The following is an 18,216-nucleotide window of genomic DNA, read 5'->3' as shown; positions in this document are numbered from 1 at the left end:
AACTGTGAATTTTTTCATTAACTTAATGCTCTTTACAATGATTTTAAAATATAAATATATTTATATTTTAATATTTTTTTAAAATAGACGATTTTCGTATCAGGCAAAACGTAACTTCTGACGTGCTTTATATATACTGATTCAAGCGTCAGTCCATGTTATTTTACGAAGTTTATTTTTTTTTTGCAGTTACTATTTATTCGCACGTTTTTATTCATTTGCTTATTTTTTAAAATCTTTATATTTTTAATACATTATTACAAAACGTGTAATTCGAATGTGGGTTATTACGCTGTTTACGATTTTTTAACTTGGCTTTCTAAGCTTCAAAAAATTAAAAACTGTTTTAAGATTTAACATTCTTAAAATCTTTTATAATGCACGAAATATAAATGCCCTAAAGTTAAAGATATACTGAACTGATCCCAACTAAATGTTGTATTTTATTTTGAGCTATAATGCATTTCGTTTTAGTTTAAATCATTTTAGACCCAAAGTAATTTTTTAAGTTGAAATATTGAATTTGCATTTATGCTGATCAATAAAAATTTATCAATTTTTTATTTCTTGCTTTCATTTAAGAACATTTCAGTTACTTAATTTTAAAACACACTTTTGTACTACGTGATGTATTAAACTAAACAATCATTTTCCCCCCATCTTAATATTTTTTCGATAAATCTCTTTTTTTTTATTAAAAGGATAAGATTTTGAAAAATATCTGATTGGTTTCCTTCCGTTTTGGATAAACTTTAATATTTAAAGGTATTTAAATTTATGCAATTATATTGCTAAGTGAACTGTTAAGAGAGAAAAAAAAATACTTGGAAGAAATAAGATAATAAAAAAGAAATAGAATTATTTAAGAGAATTTAATTTCATGCAAATTACCAATTTGACTGATAAAAAGAACTGTATCTGATGTTTACGTTTTAATTATAATAATTGCCTTCAACATATCTAAATATTTGGTCAATTAGCCCTTCTATATTGTGCACACTTACTATATGGATTGCAATAAAAATATTTATATTTTTATATTTTTTAATTCCCTTTACAAATAAAAATATTCCTTAACTTCGAATATAATTAGTGTAAGATAATGAGTTTTTTCCTCGCATTATTAAAATAAATTTCATTTCGATGTGGCAAGTTAACTACTTTGTACAAATTCCGAGTTAGAACTTTCGTTAAATTCCGCCTTTCCATCGCAATTATTAATTCTCCATTAATTAATTTTAAAATAAAATAAAGTAAAATTTATAAATTAATATATATTAAAATAAAAAGAATGATTATAAATACCCCCATTGTTCTTGTCTCATATTATAATTTCAAACATTTTATTAAGTTTAGTGATAAGGCGCATTTATAAATCCTGCAGGAGAGGCTCACCCAAGTCTATATACGCCACTTTCTATTAGTATATCTCGTATTCTTGTGCATGTAAACTCTAAGCTTGCGGGCTTGACATAAAAATTTTAAATTAGCATTACAGGGTCCAAACTTTGAACATCTCTCTTGACCAAACTATTGAGATTATATTTCCCAGATGGTGGTTACCCCCCCCCCATATTTTGTGGGTCAGGAATTCAAATTAGTCGTAAAAAGGTTTTTATTTTTTATCCAGAGGAAATACCTTTTTTTTGTCGGGTTTCGTGACTTAAACAGATCGTTTGCATTTATTAGTTTGATCAATAACACGTTTAAATTAAATAAGCCCTCATCCAATTCCTGTCTATGTTTATTTTTAACTTTTTTATTATTTGTAAAGAATATTCGTCAAACCCTTGTAATTTAAACTTCTCATTTTTGGACAATAATCGTCTACCAAATTCAAAATTGAACACGTAAAACTCGAACAACAGATAGAACATACATCGCCATCCGATATCATTGCAACAAGTTAATTTTAATGGTTGACGGCAACTTCCAAAAATTCGTTGAGTGAACAGTAAATTTTCAAGTTTTGCATCATATTTCTTTTTTATATTTTAATTAATGCACCACTTGCTATCTCATCTCTGTTCTAAAAAAAAGCGGAAGAAAGCTACCTTTGTAAAATTTTTTTATCAATTTCTTAATAATGAAAACGATTTTCTATTTTACAAATAAGTATTATTTTTATCAGTTAATGAAACGAACTTAATGCTATACAGCTATGACTGACTGTTTTAATTTTAAAGCCCATTTACTTTTGTCCATTTTGTATATTTTTTTCCGTTTAGTACACTTCTTAATAAATATTTAATCAGTTTGTGATCTTCAAGTTAAAAAAGGTTATTTCTGCAAACTGTTTCGTGACACTCAAAAATTAAGCTCGACCATGAGGTTTCAAAACATGTTCCATGTCAACAGTAATAAATAGTTTATCACCAAACTAAACCATTTCCCTTTTCTTTAGTTCTGCATTAAATAATCATAACTCATTTGTCGAAATTGAATTCTTGATGTTAGCAGCTGTAGTCAGAAACTACTTTACGAACTCCAAACCATAATTCCAGAAAATTACCGTTTCTTATTTTAGCTTTAGAGACTCAATTGTAAATGGACCTATTCATGCAACTTTTACCGGGATATATCGGGAGGACATTTTTTCCCAGGAGAAAAAAGCCTTTAGTTCCCTTTTTTAGCTTTGACACGTTCTGGCATCAATATATTTCTTCTGTCCTCAAATATCTTTCTTCTTACACGGAAGAAATTCTTTCCTGTTCGGTGAACCGATATTCCAATATGAATTTTTCATTGAATGTGAAATACTAGTTCCATTTCGAAAAAGACTTTCTTTCCTTCCTTTTTTTTTTCTTGGAGAAGAGAAGAAATTGATGTGTGAAATTAATTTCTTTCTTGAAAGTAAAAGTACTACTATCTTAATTAAACAGCATCGGTTACCATTTTCTTTTCCTTTCTAATTCGGTGATATTTCAAACAAACGGATTAGCTGAAGCTAGTCGATAACTTTATTACTAGGAAACTAAGTTCGTTGTTTTCTTAATGAATGTAATGTAAACAACAAAAAAAATAATGATTTCACGTCGATATTTTTTTTTTTTTGACTTGATTGGAGGACTTTATTCTTAGCTAATGAAGTCCAGAATGTTCGGAAGATCATAAGAATCTCTTGGATTCAAATATTTTGATTAAGACTTAAATTAAGTTTTTTTGGCAATATTTTGGCGTTTCATGAAAAAAGAATGAATCTTTTGTAAGTGAAAGAATGTATATTTACGGCTTTAAATTTCGTTCAAAAACGAAGTATATTCTTTGTGGAATTTTATGATCCAGATTTTAAGTTTTACTTTGATAAGAAAAAAAATGGTCCACAAAGTTTATATTTTAATGCTTATAATCTTATTTTTCGTTATTTTCTTATTCAGGCTTTATGCCAACAAAAGAAACGAAATGCATTTCGATGCAAATTGAAAACGCAACTATTAATTTCATTGCCTCTTGTTATTGTATATATCCATATATATAAACAAAAACTGCTAGCGCGATTAAATTTCGTAAATTTTAGACAGGTTTCTGGACTATTTTATGAATTCTTTAGCAAACTTTCTGGAATAAATTGTACATAAATTTACAATATTTAAGAGTTAAACTTTCTACTGAACACAAAAGACTTAGTTTAGGAGGATTTTGACGAGGCTCAATGTTATTAAATTTACTCTTCTAATTTCCTTTTAATACGTAATTAAAATAATTTCCAGATTATTCAAATAATTTTCATGCTAGCAATAATATTATTCGAACTTATTTAATCAAGTGTTTAACGAGCAAATTGTAAAAATTAACGTCGAAATTGTAAAAATTAACGTCGAAGATTTAAAATGATAATTCCAATTGTAAAAATTTACAATCACAAGTATCTTATCAAGGATAATTATAGATAAAATATAGATAATTATAATTATGGAAAAATAAAATATTTATTATATTTATACTGTTACTAATGCCATTTGCCAATACCAGCAAACCTGCTATGGGAACCAAGCGTTTCAGTACCCCCAGAAGCGATTCAGTACCTCCAAAAGTATAGATTTGTTGCGGGAACTTGGAGGACTTCATGATACTACAGATTTAACGTGCACCAGTCACTATTTAATAAGCGGGGATTCTTCGGCTGGCGGATTCGAATTCACGATCTCACTAACATGAGCCCAATGTCCTAAATACCAAACTATCTCGGCCCCTATATTATTTTCATAGATTAATTTATAATTAAAATTAAAGATAAGATATTTAAATTGTATCAATGATAAAATTTTAAAATCTAAGTTAGTCATGTCATCGAACTAGAAACTACATACATTTCAGTAGGGGTTAAATTTAAGAAAATTTAGTCACTGGTTCAAAAAACCCGTAGCTAACAAATATTAGCATTTTGCCCACCTTTTTACTGGTCCGTTTACATCTATTAGATCTATTTTAAAGTTACTAAAGTGAGTTTAAGCAAAGAGATTACTGTATAGAGTATGAGTAACATTCACAAGTACGATGAAATCTGTTTTATGACGAAAACACAGATTAAACCCGAAACTAAAAATGTAAAAACCATAGTAGAATACCATAAATTTCGATCTCGGGGACCACTGATAATTGAAGCGGTCAATGTAAAAAGGGGGTAAGTAACATTTTTATGGAATCTGAACAGATAAACGCAATGTTCACAGTTAGAACGGGACGTCTATCATGGCTACATCTCGAGTAACTTCACCCAGTAGTTTTTGTTCATTATTGAAAAGGGACATGAGTAGCAAGTATACCCTGTTTCTACAATGACTTGGTATAACTATAGCAACAGTGTATCATCGAAAATAGATTACAATAATTGTACAATAATTGATTACAATAATAATTATTGTAATCAGTGCTAGAATGAGGCCTATCAATATTATGTTTTCGGAATTGTGTCAAAGTATTAATTTTAGTATTTTTTAACACTTAACTAACACGTGTTTAGTATTTTAACACTAGTACACGCGTGACTTATTTTATTCGCAACCAAAAAATAAAAATAAATCGAAGCAGCTCAACAGTTTTCCAGCAGTAACTAACATATCAATGCCACTGAAACAATAAGACTGACGGAACATGTCAAGAACACGTGACTTTTCATACAGCCATGATGTACTTGGAAAATTAGTTGTTAGGCAGTTCACCAACAGTTTGTTAGCTCCTGAGAGCTCAGCTCCCAAAGCTTATCCAGCTGGACTGGTACTCATTAACAGCAAAAAATGGGATGACCTCAGAACCCTTTCCAACTATGTTGTTGGTTATGACTTTTATTCAATATGGCAGAGATAGCCAAAGACTCAAACAGGAGTTAATTAAGTTACACGAAATCTCAATGAAGATAGCGATGGAGGGACTGAGACTGAATGAGCAATTTCTGTACATTCTTAGTTGATAGCATGTACTTATGATTTGTCATCAACTTATACAGTGTGTCAAAAATTTGTTTGAGGAATAAAAGTATTGCTTTTAACATAAAAGGATGGTTCTTATTTCATTACTTTTATCTTTTGTTTAGTTTTCAATGTTAAATGGAGATCTGTGTTAAATTTCAAAAATGCGCACTTCCAACAGCTACACCCATTTCTTGGTATCAAATACCGAGTAATTTTCTATAATTATCCTAATGTCTAATGCCTAAAAAAGAGAATCCAACAATTTGGAAGCAACAATCTTTCCACATTTGACAGAACTTTTTTGGCTTTTCTTCGAAAGTGCAGATTTTTTTAAAACTTTTTATAACCGTCGTTGAACAGCCGACCCAATTGTCAACCAATTGTGTGTTTACGACTACTAATATTCAACTCCGTAACCTTGTAATTTTGAACCAATCCAGAAGACAAGGAAAATTCTGGTTTTTGATTTGTAATGGAAACATGAAGGACATTGTGACAGATTTAACGTGCATCAGTCACCATTTATTACATGGCGAGTCTTCGACCGGAGGGAATCGAACCCACGACCTGTTGTACATAGGCCATGTGGAATACCAACCATCAACCAGGCTATCCCGGTTCAAAAAGTGCCAATTTGTAAAGTACCGTTTAATATTGACTTCTTCAATTTATTATATGGTGGTCAGAATCAAATTTTAGTCGTTCCGGACCAACAGACCTGCGTTGATTTCCAGTTCTGATTCCTATATGCGATTTAGATTTGAAATATTTTCTGATTGGGAAATAAATGACACATCTCGTATTACTATGAAGTAAGACTTTTTTCCCCCAAGTCTGTCTTTCTTCTTTTTTCTTTATCTACTTGCAATTGTAAGCATTGAGCAAAATTAATTTAGTCTCTCGACATGAAATTCGGAAACATAGAAGCATTTTTTTCTGACTTGATTAGATTTTCCTTATTCCAATGAGGCGAACCGGGTTCGAATCCCAGTCGATACGAATTCTGCATCCGGCTTGCACGGACCACAGTACTGATGTGAAATATTCTCAGTGGTAGACGGATCATGGGTTAGTCCCCTTGCCGTCAGGCTAACCGTGGGAGGTTCACGTGGTCTTCCTTTCCATGCAACGCAAATGCGGGTTCGCTCCATCAAAAAGCCCTCCACGAAGGCAAATTTCACCCAATACTCGATCCAGGAGTTCCCTTGTCTTCTGGATTGGGTTCAAAATGTATAACTAATTAAGAAATTTGTCCTTATATAAACTTAATTGAATCTAAAAAATAGTCTCTTTCTTCCATAAATAAACCGTGTATTTCTTTAAAAACGATGTACTCACGACACTGCAATAGATAAAAAAATTTGATTTATAAATCGTTAATTGGTTAATGTGGTGGACTTCTATTGATTAAATTTGATTTATGTTTTTCTAATTTGGTTATATTTAATTTGTTTCGAGAAAATTTATATTTTTGTTTCGAATAATTTAGGAATGATTTGATTTGGCTAATTTAAATTTTTTTTAAATTTTTATAAATTTTATTATTTGATTTTTTTTTTACTATTTTATTTATATTTGATTAGTTACTTCTAATTTGATTTAATTTGATATTTTTTTACTAATTTGATTTAATTTGATTTCTTTTTTACTAATTTGATTTGTTTGACTTAATTTCATGTTATCTGATACATTAATTTAACTATATTATGTCATTATTATAATATATAGAAGTCTTTTTTTTCGCATTTTTTAATTTTATTTTTACTGAAACAATTAATCCTCATACTTTGTTTAAATCTTCAATTAAGCTACGCTATAATAGTCACCTAACATATTTAAAACAAATAACCATTTGAAATGTATTTTCAAGCAGCCATCAATAAAAATTACATTACAAAGGAAATTAACTTCCCAGACAAAGTTTTTGTTAAAACTAATACGCAAATACTTACGTACGATAAGATTTGAGTCCCAGTTGTATCTGATATTACTAATCCTTATGTATGACTTAAAGCTTATTTTTTAAAATAAGGTCATGTTTACTGAACACATTCTTTTTATTCTAAAAGAATTACTTTGTTCTTTGATGACTTTGTTTCATTTTATCTAAAAAAATATATTCAACACTTACTACTTACCGCTGATAACTAAGATTTTGTTCTTTCATTGTAGGTAGAACGATTTATTTTCGTTTCAAGGCTCTAGAGACTTTTCAAGATAGGTACTTGTAGAATTCTAAATGAGTAAGTGACTTCTTGTACTTAAATAATGTTTCGAGAATTGTTTTGTTAAAACATTTATTTTTTGTTAATATGGAGCTAAGTTGTTGGGTATTATTTTTTATTGTAAATATCTTACACGGGGTTTTGCATTGAATTATTATATACAGAAGTTTTGCATTGTCTTAATAATTTTTTGAATAGAAGTTATCATTTAGTTTTTTTAAAACATAAGCCTTTTTTAAATTTGCTTCATATTATGTATTTTAAGGCGGCAAAAAGAATTTATTTCTATACCCATCTGTATTTAATACTGATTATTTTTACAAACATGTAACAGTTCCTACTACAAAAATAAACTAAAAAGAATATTTAAAAACTATCATTTTATTTTTTAAATTTAATTTGACTCTCATATGAGCCATCTGGCTTTTGTACTTAAATTTTATCGCTATTGACAATTATTGCTTAATGTTTTTGTTTTTCTAATTTCGTCTCGTATATACTAAGTCCGACGAAAACTTTTGTCTGCAAAAATACACGCATCATCTTACAGTTATGCAAGGTTCTTTTATAAAAGTAATTAAAAGGGTATTTACCCTTTAACTCCACAGTAATGTTCTAACTTAAATAAACACAGCATACATATTCAAATTTGTAAGGAAAGTATGCGACAGAACTAAACGGTACATTTGATATGTACATTTAAGATTAAATGCTCTACCACTTTTCTTTTTTTATAAAGACACCTTTTGAATCGTTATATAATGGGACCTGTTCTTTCTCAGACAAAATGTTACTTGTAGACCTAATATTTTATTGCCACCTTTATTGCATTTAACTATTTCCTACTATATAGATTCTTAGTGAATATAGTTGCTTATTATTATCATGTACATAATTGCTAATTATTTACATGAGAATAATAATAGGTTGACTATTCAATCTTATCTCAATTATTCACAAGTCACTTGTGAGTGACCGACACTTCCTGCAGTTTGTGAGCCACACCCCTGATTCACGTCTTCTCCTCCCCCCACCTTGATCAATTCACAATATTCCATGCTATTAATCTTTGACATTTATAGATCACACATCATTAAGTCCTACGAATTGGTCTGTGCAGCCCTTCGGGGGTAGACACTGAGATCTTGCATCCATCGAAAACTCTAAATTTTGTGTTCTTATTAGAAAAAAAATATTTTAAAGTTTGAAGTTACGCACAGTAATATTGGGATTATTAAAATAAACTAAATGTGCCATTTAAAATGCGCAGAATAAATTTCGCCGTAATTTGCACATAAAATTATTATTTGTAACTTTTTAAATGGATGCATATCTGTTTTGTATGCCGTTTTTCATTTTTTAAAGTGCTTTTCATATTCGAAAAGTCGTTCAGTTAATAATACTATAGCTTATAGGTTTTTATGTTTCATTTTATAACTGTCGTTGAACAGCCGATCCAATTCTGATTTAACGACTATTAGTTTTCAACTCAGTAGTTTGTAATCCAACCCAGAAGACAAAAGAACTCCTGGATCAAGCATTTAGGCAAGCTAGCCTTCGCTGAGGACTTTTGGATGGAACTAACCAACATTTAAGTTACATGGTGAGAGAAATCATGAAAACCTCCCACGGTTAGCCTGTTGGTAAGGGGATCCTAACGCATAATACGCTACCACTAAGGGCATTTTCCATCAGCACTGTGGTTGGTGCGAACCGGGAGCAGAATTCGCATCAACCAGTCACCGCTAGGATTCGAACCTGAGTCATTAAATTGGGAGGCAAATGTTCTGTCCCTTAGCCACCATGGCATATATGCATTTATGTTTGTAGATATACCACGATGTGTTTTATGACTTAATTATTGACTAAATTATTTTTTAAATAATTGCTTAGTTCTGAATTGAGCACGCATGTGACCTATGAGTAATGTAGTTCTATTTTTAACACAACATTAAAAAATACCCCATTTTGTGATAAAAAAAAAGTATGAGGAAGAAAAGTGCACTTTTTTTTAAAAATGAATAAGATAAAACTATTTTAAAGTTTCAACGATATTTTGAAACATAAGAAAAATGTATTAATTTAAACAATAATATGTACGTAGAAAATATTGGTTTAGTTATTAAAATTTGACACAAAATTTCGCAGAAATTCTCTGAAATGTTCAATTATTCAAATGTCGCAAGCCCACAACATTATTTTGACTTCATAAACTTTAACGTGAAATTGAAAGATTCTCCGTGTTGCTTCTAAAATTAAATTTAGAAAACAAATAACTTTTAAGTGGATAGTTGGATTCTGACTAGAGTTTCCAAAATTAAATTTTACGGAATTTCAATTCAATTATAGAATTTGATTTGTGTTGCATTTACAAACAAGTTTCCCTTTCGTATCTAATTGTTCCAATTCGCCGACCACTTTAAAACAACTACCTTAGAAATTGGATATGTAAGTCATCCACAATATCACGAATATGAAGGATTTGGTTTTCTGCTTGCTTTTGAGAATTTTACCTTTTGTGTTAATTTGGTTGTTTTCAAATAATTTACTTCCTATAACATATAAAATTCATGATGTGTTCAGTTTTTTATTAATATTTTTTGAAATTATTGAAATAAAAAAAGATTGAGTAATAAAAATAAAGAATTAATTCTAGATTATTTTTATTTTGAGTTATTATTATTGAGTTATTATTTGAGATTAAGTACAATTTATTTTGGTTTATTTTTCCTTTTTGTAAACCCAACTGCAGTTATTCTTATATCCCTTTAACGCAGATGAGACACCGGTGTTTTTTTTAATATTTTTATGACGCTCTAATTAAGAGCAAAAATATATTTTGGCATTTTTCTTATTTATAATTTTTTTTTTAAATGGCGAACATTTGGGTTTTTTGTCCCATTGGCCACAGAAATGCCAGAACTGCTACTCTCTTCTCGTTACCCAGTGGGCACCTGTGGCGAAGCCACGGCGGTGGAGCAGCCACAAACCACACACAACCACAAACCCGTTTATAGGGTGGGTCACATGCACACAAAGAGGAAAGGACATAGAACACAGAGATTTTTTTTTTAATTATAAAAAGCATAATAATTACCAAAACAAAAATCTTTCGGACTTTGGGACATTGGATTATTGGAATTATACTTGTATTAAATTATAAAATCCGAAAAAAGTAGTTTGAAATTTTTTTTCCATTCATATTAAAATTTTTTTCAATAAATCATTTTGTAAATTAAAGAAATTTCGATAAAGAATAACTTTCTCTTAGATCTAAATAACTGCAAATAAGAGCAAATTTTAAAAATTATTGTTTGGAAGTTAGCTGTGTTTGGAATATTTTGCTTTTGACATGGAAGAAGACACTAATGTTTCATGATGAATTTCATGACCATATTAAAATGCTAAATGTATTTTCCCTTTAATTAGGCCTAAATTAATACAAAAGTAATGAAAAAGTAAAAAAAATATGCTTAAATAAAAATTCTGCGTCGATGAGATTGCTTTCTTTCTTAATGCTTCTTAAACGTAAAGTTAAGACTTTTAATTTGTATTTTTTTCTTATATGATTATTAGAGTTTGGATAAAAAGCATATGAATCATGTAATGTTTATAACAGAATATTTACGCAATCCAGTTAAAAAGTGCTTAAAACTTTACTATAAATTTTTTTTCTTTAAAATTTAAATTAAAAAATTTTATTAAAATTTTTTATTAAGAAATTTAGGGTAAAACGAAGAAACGTAATCCAAGTTTTATCCAAACGGTTTAAATCCTTAAAAATACTGTAATAAAAACATTTTAATAATACTTTTATAGGGTGCGTAGCGTTTTTAAAAAGTGCTTAAAGGTGCTTATTTTCGATTTTCTTTTTTAAAAGCTCTTAAAGGTGCTTTTTTTCATTGGGTGTTTTTAAAAAGTGCTTAATTTTCCCTTTTTCAAAATGAGATTTTTCCTTTCTCATGTTGATTTTCGCTTCGAATTGTGCAAAAATACTCAGTTCACATTGTTCTATTCAACGTTTACACAATTAATTCAACCGTATTCGGCGTATTGTCAGTCCGTAGCGTATGAAAACGCCATTCGTTTTACATGATTCAAACTTTCATGATTTTTGACAGTTGTCAAAAGCAATGCCAAAAGTTTCTTTTTTTAACATGCCGGTTAAAACATGATAAAATCAATTGTCAAAACTTTCCAACCCTGCCTAATTATATATTTTTAAAGTGCTTAAAAATATTTTTTGAGTGCTTGAAAAGTGCTTATTTTTTGTTGATTAATTTGGCTAAAATTATAATTTAGATAAAAACTATTTTAATATTGTTAAACCTAAAAATGCCTCATTACTTTTTCATGAATCTTAAAATCTATATCTTGTTGCAGTGAAATTTAAAACAGTAAAAATTTGAGGAAAATTCGATGTTAAACTTTTTTTGATTTTAGCGAGAAAATTTTTCAAACATCTAAAGTATCAAAGAAATTTGTACTTCAACATTTTAATCTTATTTATTCAATGCTTCAATGTGATTCTATTTAATAAACCTTTATGCACTAGCTTCTTCATCTAAATTTTTATTTCCTTCAACAGAGAGAGAATATAATCGGGGAGTTTGAAAAATTGAAGTATAAAATCTAGACAAAAACGAAACAAAAAGAAAAATATTTACAAAAAAAGTTCATCTGGGTTATAATAAGTAATTCGAGGTTAAACTCTTCATTTCCTTGCCTTTGGGCTTCCTGGGATGGAGAGAGAGATGACACGCCGAAGCATATCAAATTATAATATTAACAGTAATAATTGAAATGACTATGTACACTACTTACAATAATATTTTGACGCAGTGCCATTGGAGAGTAGGAAACTAGAAGGGGTGTCTTATATTATTGATTATTAACTATGTTGAAGATGTTGTTGACATTTGCTGAATCACAATAAAGTGCTTTATTATAGAATTTGGCCTTTTATTATACAATATAGAGTAGAATATTACTTACGTAGTGTCAAACTTTCTTGGATTTTAGCGAGAGATTTTTAAATTATAAAAAATTGGTAAATTTTAATCTTCGTTATTATTTATAAAAATGGAATTTAAACCTTTACCATTATTTTATATATATATATATATATACACACAGGGTTATTCATAATTCCCTCCGCCTGTAAACGCCATTTTTCTTTACTACAACTGACTTCAGTGGTATATGTTACTGCCATCTACCGGCAACTGCTTAAACTAAAACTTGAATACTTTCGGAATAATTTCATATGTTCTTTTTTGCCATATTCGGCTTCGTTTTTTTACTATAAAGCTTCGAAACCCCGGAGGGAATTATGAATAACCCTGTTTATATATATATATATAGATTTTTTTCTAAAGTTAACGGGTGTTCATGGAAAAATTCATGGAAATAAGTTTTTTAAGAAAATCTCAAATTCCCTACAATCTGCATAGCATTATCTGTTAAAACGAACCAAGATAGATACTTTTTCCCGTTTGAATGACGTTAAAGATTTCTTTGCATCCCATTCCCTATTAAAATCCTTGAATGAAAAAAAATGGACTGACCAATTTTACGTGACTTTTTTATGATGTAGCTGCTAGCAAAACTAAGGCTCGAATGGCCAAACAACAAGACCCTGATTGAGGTGTCCTTAGTTTGCTAAGTGCTAATGCTAATTTTAAATATTGTAACGAACTATAAAACGTCAGGGTTGAATGGTCTGACGTTTTCCTTTTCAAAAAAAAACTTATGGACGTTACATTCACATAATACTTAGTTAGCATTATTTCAAAATTCAAAAAGTTTTTTTTCCTCAAAAAAAATTTTTTTTTTAATTTTAGCCTAGTTATAATTTATCTGTCTAGAATAAATATATCAATCTCGTTTGGTACAATTTAAATACCTAATCTCCGAAAACTTATTGAATACTGTTTCAGTAAAATAATATTTTTGTTTATTGATCGCATAAAAATGTTTAAGTTCCATCTCGACTCGGCACAATAATTCTTTTACCATATGAATGAAATTGGAACAGATATTTTTTCGCTCCAAAATTTCTTCCACATCAATGCAAGATTCATCATCAAAAAAAAAAAAGAAAAAAAAAGAAAGAAATTCGTGAATCATTGGCTGTTGGTACGTTCCATACAAATTTGGCTCAAGCATAATGTTCGAATAACTTCTTTTCTGAGGGAGAGCAAGTGTCAGTACGAGTGAATTGTGAGCATCGTCTGTAATTCTTTAGAATTCCTAAAATATAGTGCTTGAAAGGGTAAATAAAATCTTGGGATGTTGCCAACTGTAAGAAGTAATGTTTTTATTTTTACAGAAAGAGGAAGATTTAAAAGCAAAGAATAAGTTTGAGACGTTTTTGAGGTTGACTTGTTTTTAAATTCAGCGATCCAGTATCAGTATGCAGAGAATGAGGAGAAATATAGAGAATTTATTTGCATCTGAAGTTACAACTCTTTTGTACGGAATTTTTTCTTTCTTTTCTCAATATGTTTATGGGTGTTCTTTTTTTTCGCACGTTTATAATACATCCATAATGGAAACAATCTTTATGTTGTGAAAGGAAGTCTAGTGAATTTATGAGACATTTAGTTTGCATCTTCTCTATATGCTTGTTAACATTTGGATATATTTGTTTTTATCAATACAATACGTCGATCGAAATGCTCTTCCTTTTAAAAATTCTGTAAACTGGTACAACATATTGAGAAAAGTCTTTGCGCGATAACATTATTAGTATATTTTTGAGGTTGACTCTTTTTAAAATTCAGCGATAGAGTGTCAATAGATATGTATGAGATTAGAAAAAACCTTTTGATTTATTTCCCTCCAGGCTTGCAGCTCTTTGAAATTTTTTTTCCTTCACTTTATTAGATTTTCTATTTTTTTGCACGTTAATACTATTTTAAAAATTCTTTGAGTTTGTAAAGAAATTTAGAGTATTTATGAGACACTTAGTTTGCCCTTTTTTTTAGCTTATTTAATATCTGACTGTATTTATTTTTGAATCATTATACCTCGACTAGGGTGACTTATATAATACTTTTACTATTCTGACTAATTGGATGTTTCATGTCTTTCGCAGCTGACTTATTTTGAATTTCAGCTATCTAGTATCTATAGATATCTAAATGATGAAAAGAAATATTTACATATAAAGTTACAACTCTTTGCTTCGATCTTTTTCTTTTTCGGTATATTTGAGAATTCGAGTTGTTACATGTTCACGTGTTCTTTTTCGCATGTTACTCACTACATTCAGATAAGAAAAATTCATTAAAAGTTGGGGAAAGAATTTTAATGAATTTATGAATTATTTAGTTTGCCTCGTTTCTGCTCATTTGTTCACATCTGGATAAATTCGTTTCGAAATCAATATCTTACAGAAGTGTCTTATATGATTAAGCTAGTTGTCATTTTTATTTTAAAAATTGTAAATAGTAAACTTGTAAAATATGTACTGCTGAGAAAATTGTGACAGTAACACTATTCGTGGTTTACGTTGAATATTGTCTGAAGTTGGAGTGGTTAAGTTTGGAATAAAAATATCTTGTTAGCAAAAAGTAACGAGTATGAATTACAAAAAAAAATACAAAATAAACTGAGAAGTATGGAATTAAAGTTTTGGACATTTTTATTTCATAAATGATACTCTTTTATATTTAATTTGAAGGAGAGTAAATACACGTACGCTCTCAGAAAAATCAGTACAGCGTTGAACCATAAACCCCATACTTAGAATTCGTAGAAGTACAGCGTAGTTCGGCAAGCAAGAATCGTGCTATTTTTCTTTCAAAACTCTTCAATTTTGTTAAACATATTTTTGGAACGACGTCTCTTATCCTGTGATTCGACCCTGGATCGTCTCTCATGAAGCAACCTAGGTTCAAATTCAGCTGATTCAAATTCGAATTCTGCTCTCGATTAGCACCGACAGTACGGACGTAATATAATCTTGACGGATCATGTCTTATAATTCTCTTTGCCGACAGGCTAACCTTGCGAGGTTGTTATGGTTTTCTACTTCATGTGACGCAAATCTGTATTAATTTCATCAAACAGTCTTTATTAATTGTTAGTTTGTCCCAGTGCCTAATGCTGGAGTTCTCATCTTCTAGGTTGGATTCAAAATTATAAAGTTACGAAGTTGAACATGTATTTCTTCTAAACCTAAAAATTGGTCGGTTGCTCATCACCGCGGTTATAAAATGAAAAATATTTAGAAAATTCTTATAATCGTAGTACAATTGGTGATAATGAGGTTAAAATCTTATGAATGACCGTAATACAATTTGTGATAATAATGTATTAAAATCTTAATTTTTTGTGATTTACGTTGAAATTTGTTAAAGCTTGGATGAAAATAAAACTGATTTTAAAAGAAACTGTGACGCGAGTTTTACTTTAAAAATAAACTAGGATTTTAAAAACTAAATTCCGAACAATTTTATGGCTCATAGATTATGCAACTAAGCCACTTTTATAAGAAAAATAATTTAAAAACGCGTTCATTCTATTAAAAATTGACTCAACGTTGAACCATAATATCAATACTTCGAACCCATAATATGTTAGCGACTTGCCACAACATAGATAAGGTGCAAAATTTAATCATTTTCACAAAAAATCGTTTCATAAAAACGGACCCTTCACAAAATAATTTATCTTTTAGTCGGACCCTTCACAAATTTGTTTATCTTCATTGTTTTATTAATCGAATAAACCTTTCCCAGGAAGGGGGAGTGGGGTACTAAATTTTGTCTTCGGCAGACGCTTCTTCCTTTATTCGTCCGAAATGAATATTCTGCGTTCAGCAGTATAGGCTAAATACCAAATATTTATATGTTGCATCGCTAATTTAGTAGCTGCGATTGCTGTTTATTTTTTAAAATTTAATTTTATTAATTATAATTTTACAGTGTTGAACATAATCTTGTATGTCTTTACAATTTAAAAACTCCTTGAAAAAGTTTTTTTGTAGTAACGGACTCTTATTTGCACAAATTCGCAAAAGCGGACCCTGGTTGAAAGAATGTGACTTAACGTTTATTTTATATTCACAAATTACGAGTCATTTTTTCACAATTTTACGAAAGCGGACCTTTCACAAAATGTCTGGACAGACCCCTGATAACAGTGTTATAGTTAAATGTTTTTAAAATATATTTTATTACTGAAAATGAAAATTTATCATATTTGACAAAATATAAAATTTTCCAATATCAGTAATTCGACTTTTTTAATGCTTGTAACGTTTTTTTTTAAATCTGTTTTTGAAAAATATATTTAGATATTTAAGAAAAATGGTGATCATGTTTGTGATAAATAAATTGAAAATAACTTTGAGATTTTTTGTCTCATTGTGACACAATCGAAATATTTTTCAAAATCCATTTTTATTACCTCTGATTAATGCATCTCAAATTTATGCCAGATGTATTATGCCAAATTGAAATTACCCAATTTTTTTATTTGATTATATTCAAAAAATTATTCACTAAAGTATTTTTTTTAATAAATCTGTGGGTATTTCACGACTTTATAATATTTTGGAATAACGTCCCGCATATAATTCTTTCCCAGTTTATAGCTACAGTGTCGTAAATTGCAAATTTTGCAGCTTCAATTTCGCTTTCCCTGCGAAGCGGAGCCATTTCCACATAATATATTATCTAAAATTGCGCTGATAAAACTCTACCTTCAACACCTTTTGATATTTTCCATTGTTATCTGCTCCCGCAAGACGGTCGTAAAAATAACGTCAGAGTTGAATGTCAGTGACGTTTTCTACAAGACATAGTTATTGCTTACGTGTTACTTCAATACGACATCCTGTACGGAAACTGATAATAATCCCTCAGCTTTACCGTTTCTCTTTTGACTTAACGAAGCCACTAATGCGATTTTTCTCTCCTATTTATTTCCCCTTTTTATCGGCGTCTTCTTTATGCTATCGCTTTTTGAGAGTAATGATTGTGTAACTTGTTATTATTAGAATCATTTTTGAATTATTTGTAAAATATTTTTTCTGTTTGTAATTTATCTGAGTTTTTTTTACGTCTAAATCAACCCTGTCTGATTTCAGAAATTTTGCAAGAAATCAAAGTTTAATTTCGGTTTTTTTATTCTTCTGGTGGTTCCAGAACGGACAGAATTCCTTAATTGTGAAAGTGATTAACAACTTGATTATGATTTAGTTTTTCAGTTTTTTAATCATGAGTGATTTTTATGCTAACCGGTATTTATTTATTAATGTAAAAATAAATAAACGGTAGAACTGCTCTTAGTATCTGCCCTTGCATTAGTTTTATTTATTAAAATTAATAAACAAATAAAATAATTTTGTTATTTTTATTACTCATTATGTATTTAAATAATGCTAACCTATTAATAGTTAGCTGAATCAGTCTTAGAATGAATCGGACTAGTTATTAATCAGTTTCAGAGGCAGTAAATCGTCGTTGTTGTTTTCACAAAATTAATCTGTTAAGGATAAAGAACGCAGAATATTTTAATTGGCTCATTATAGGCTGGTGTGATGCTTATTAACAGAGTAGGTGTTGTAA

General features: G+C 29.3%; 1 protein-coding gene across 2 annotated transcripts in view; it reads left to right on the top strand.

Moving 5' to 3' along the window:
• Nucleotides 1-18,216, top strand: part of LOC107439155 (polypeptide N-acetylgalactosaminyltransferase 13) — a 326,736-nt gene that overhangs the window by 84,265 nt on the left and 224,255 nt on the right. The window contains exon 2 of one of the 2 annotated variants that reach the window (XM_021148903.4): nucleotides 7,584-7,654. The exons of the other annotated variant lie outside the window; for it this stretch is intronic. The gene's annotated coding sequence lies outside the window, so the exon portion shown is untranslated. The remainder of the gene's footprint in view (nucleotides 1-7,583; nucleotides 7,655-18,216) is intronic. 2 annotated transcript variants of the gene reach the window in all.

Source organism: Parasteatoda tepidariorum, chromosome 8 (assembly GCF_982258835.1).
Source record: "Parasteatoda tepidariorum strain Cologne lab strain chromosome 8, Ptep-v5.0, whole genome shotgun sequence".
Classification (NCBI taxonomy): domain Eukaryota; kingdom Metazoa; phylum Arthropoda; class Arachnida; order Araneae; family Theridiidae; genus Parasteatoda; species Parasteatoda tepidariorum.
Note: the sequence above shows the minus strand (reverse complement) of the source record. Positions and strands in the feature narration are given on the sequence as shown.